At 49.6% G+C, this 4010-nt stretch overlaps 1 long non-coding RNA gene across 1 annotated transcript; it reads right to left on the minus strand.

The window, feature by feature from the left end:
• Window positions 1-1043: 1043 nt before the first annotated feature.
• On the minus strand, window positions 1044-4010 carry LOC128326124 (uncharacterized). Its single transcript, XR_008307857.1, has 2 exons — window positions 3793-4010; window positions 1044-1373 (listed from the first exon to the last, which is right to left on the minus strand). It is a non-coding gene; the product is annotated as an uncharacterized LOC128326124 (long non-coding RNA).

Here is a 4010-nt window from a genome sequence, read left to right on the forward strand (position 1 = left end):
CACCTGAGATACCAGGGTGAGGCCTGGGTCCAGGAGTCCTCCCAAGCTGCACACCTGCTCCTTCTGGGGGAGTGTAACCCCATCCAGCACAGGAAGATCTAACTCACCCCTCAGATTCTGAACCCCCACAATGAGCACCTCCTTTCTTGCTTGGATTCAGCTTCAATTTGTTATCCCTCATCCAGCCCATTACTGCCTGTAGGCAGGCATTTAGAGAATGAGTGCCATTTCCTGAAGATGAAATGGCAGCTCCCTATGTTCCGAAGTCTATACTGTACCTTCTGCATATTGGGTTCGTTTCCTGTGCAATCACCTTTCCTCCACAGATTAGGATTGTGCACGAACCAAGGTTCAGTGCCAAACCTGTGCACATCCCTACCACTGATTAAAAAGCCAGAAGTTAACATAATTGTGGGCAGCACCAATTGGCTACCACCTGTTCCCTCATTAATCTTGTTGTGGATGGCACCTGATGGCTAATGCCCATGATGTCACCAAGCCAGATCTGGGCAGCACCAATTGGCTATTGCCTGTGACACTACTAAGCTACTTATGGATGGTGGTAAATGATGAGTGCCCATGATGTTACTAATGCAGGAAGCTGCCTCATACCAAGTCAGACCATTGGTCGATCTAGCTCAATACTGTCTACACTGACTGGCTGCACCTCTCCAAGGTGACCTATGGCCCCATCCCCTAAGGGGAATATCTTGCAGGATTTTCAAATGCAAACTAAGGTGGACCCTGCTGAACAAATGTTCATCTGAGCCCGCTTTGTGCAGCACTAATTGGCTAGCACCCATGTGGCAACAAACTACTTATCGAGGGACCAAATGGTGAGTACCCATGATGGTACCCAGCCAGCTCTGGGCAGTAACGATTTTCTAGTGCCCAATTGCACCAATAAGCAAGTTGAGGATAGTATCAAGTAGCTAGTACCTGTGACATCTCCAATACAGCTATGGACAGCACCAATCGGTTAACACTCTTGATGTCCCCAGGATCCCACCCTACCACTAATCCCCAAAGATGTCAGGCAACTGTTTTCAAATTGCTTCTGTTTTATTTATTTTTTTACGATGCAAAGAATAAATGAACAATCAAAGTGTACATGTGGTTATTCAAAATAATAAAAAATAAAAATTCAAGGCAGGCATCCCCTTTGAAGATGGATAGCTTAGGGTTCCACCTTGTATAACTTCCTCCTTTCCTCCACAAGCTGGTAGCTCCAGGTTGATCATTTCTCTTCCCTTCTGGGGGTACAGGAGGTGGAAACAGGACCTGGTTAGATTTCTAAGAAGGAATGGATTCTCTCCTTGACCCATTTAAGCCTGGGATCAGCACAGGACCGCTTATCATTATTCGTAGTAAATCTGCAAAGGAGAAACGTGCTTTTAGTGCCCAGCCTGAAGCCCAAGAAAAGGCAATTTGCTGCATGGTCATCACACCTGCTCAGGGCTGATGTTATCCTGAACAACCTCACTCGCTTCCTCTCAAGCACCTTATCAAACCTGGTCGAAACCTGAGTTGAAACAGCCCGTTCTTCCCTCCTCAGCCTCATCGGACTCCCCTATGAAACCTCTGACGAGTGTCGGTGCTTTGAAATGTGTAAGGCCTTGCACCAATTCCAGAAACCCACAGGCCTTCCTAGGGAGGACCTATAATCTGAAAAAGACCAGGGGCCTGTTCTCAGGACCCTAAAGAGGGTCAGAGGAAGGCCCAGCCAGGATAGGAGCTTTGCATGCTCTTGGTCGGTGGTGGTGTTTTTGCAAAGATCGAGGAGAGGAGAGTGATCGTGCAGGAGATGGTTGCTAAGTAGGACGGCTTTTCATCCACCCTGGATCAAATGTGGGGGAGAGAATATGGGTTGTCCATGCCTGACCTCCCCAGCTCCTGGCTCCCTCATGATCACTCTCTGCTTCTGCTACAACTTTGATATATGTGGGTGTAGCAGGGAAATGCTGGACTAACAAGCAGAAGGCTGCTGGTTTGAATCCCCGCTGGTATGTTTCCCAGACTATGGGGAACACCTATATCAGGCAGCAGCGATATAGGAAGATGCTGAAAGGCATCATCACAAACTGCACGGGGAGAAGGCAATGGTCAACCCCTCCTGTATTCTACCAAAGACAACCACAGGGCTCTGTGGGCGCCAGGAGTCAAAATCGACTCGACGGCACACGTTACCTTTTACAAAAGGGCGCAGAGGGGAAATGCCTTGATGATCAAGCCCGAGGTTGCCGGTTCAAATCCCTGTTGGTATGTTTCTCAGACTAGGGGAAAGACCGACTCGACGGCACACTTCACCTTTACAATTTTTTTACAGTTCATATGGCTTGGATGTTAAGCCGGGCACTTTAACTTGCCATTTCCACATTGTTTAGAGCCCAGTTTAAAACTGAAAGCACTCTGACTCATCTCTTAAAGCGGTGGTTTTTGAATGAGGTCTGTGTTGGAGGAACAAGGGAAGTCTTGCTTTACAGCTTAGGTTTCCTTAGCATTGCACAAGTGCTGTGCACAGACTGCTGGCTGGCTGGGGGAGATTATTTGCACAGACATTGAACGACAGAAAAAATGAACCTGGCGGCAGCCCAGAAAACCACACCACACCGGTCAAATAAATGAAGCCAGAAGCAGGGGAAAGATACTGACAGAACGAGGTTGAGCTTCATTACAGGCATTGTCCTCTTTCTTAAGCAGGGTCTACCCTGCTTTGCATTTGGATGGGTGACTACACGTGAGTGGGGTAAGATATTCCCCGTGGGGGATGGGGAAGTAGCTCAGTAGAAGGGCATCTCCTTTTTGCACCTCAAAGATCCCAGGTTCAATCCCTGGCAGCATCTCCAGGTAGGGATGGGAAAGATTCCTTCCTGAAATCTTGGAGAGCTGCTGCCAGTCAGCATAGATAGTATTGAGCTAGGTGGACCAAAGGTCCCACACTGTATAAGGCAGCTTCCTATTATGGGGAGGGGGGCGTAGCTCAGAGGAAGAGCATCTGTGTGCCTGCACAGGGTCTCAAGTGCAATCTCTGGCAGTATCTCCAGGTCGGGCTGGGAAAGACTCCTGCCTGAAACTTGGGAGAGCTGCTGCCAGTCAGTGTAGACAAGTCGGAGCTAGTCGGACTGATGGTCTGACTCAATAGGCAGCAGCTTCCTGTGTTCCCACTATGGCTGGGAATGGGGCTGTAACTCACTGGTAAAGCATCAGCTTTGCACGCAGAAGGTTCCAGGTTCAGTCCCTGGCAGCATCTTCAGGTAGGGCTGGGAAAGACCACTATCTGAATATTGAAGAGCTGCTGCCAGTCAGTGCAGACAAGACTGAGCTAGACGGACTGATGGTCCGACTCGGTAGGCAGCAGCTGCCTATGCTCCTAATTGGATTTTAAAATGCTTTTAATACTTGCATAACACATAGGAAGCTGCCATATACTGAGTCAGACCATTAGTCCATCTAGCTCTGGATTGTCTACACAGACTGGCAGTAGCTCCTCCAAGGTTGCAGACTGGAATCTCTCTCAGTCCTGTCTTAGAGATGCTGCCAGGGAGGGAACTTGGGACCTTCTGCTCTTCCCAGAGCAGCTCAATCCCCTGAGGGGAATATCTTACAGTGTTCACACATGTAGTCTCCCATTCCTATGCAACCAGGGTGGACCCTGCTTAGCTTAAGGGGACAAGTCATGCTGGCTACCACAAGACCAGCTCTCTTCCATCAGGCTTGCCACGTCTGTCCTATGCGTTTCTGCCTTCACTCGGGAGCAATGGAGAGCAAGAGAGGGAATACAAGAGGACTCACAGCCACGGCGAGATTGCGTCTGGGCTACGAAGGCAAAGGCCATGAGCAGGACCACCAGGCTGACCACCAGAGAGGTCTTCATCCTTGCAGCCTCTGGCGGAGATGAGGAAGCAGAGGTGATTCCGTGAAGGACGTGATTCCGACCCAATTCCGGAGTGCCACGGAGACTTGCTGTCCTCTTCTTCCTGCTCCTCCTCTTCACCCAGCGGCAGCTGTGA

This window comes from Hemicordylus capensis, chromosome 5, assembly GCF_027244095.1.
Source record: "Hemicordylus capensis ecotype Gifberg chromosome 5, rHemCap1.1.pri, whole genome shotgun sequence".
Classification (NCBI taxonomy): domain Eukaryota; kingdom Metazoa; phylum Chordata; class Lepidosauria; order Squamata; family Cordylidae; genus Hemicordylus; species Hemicordylus capensis.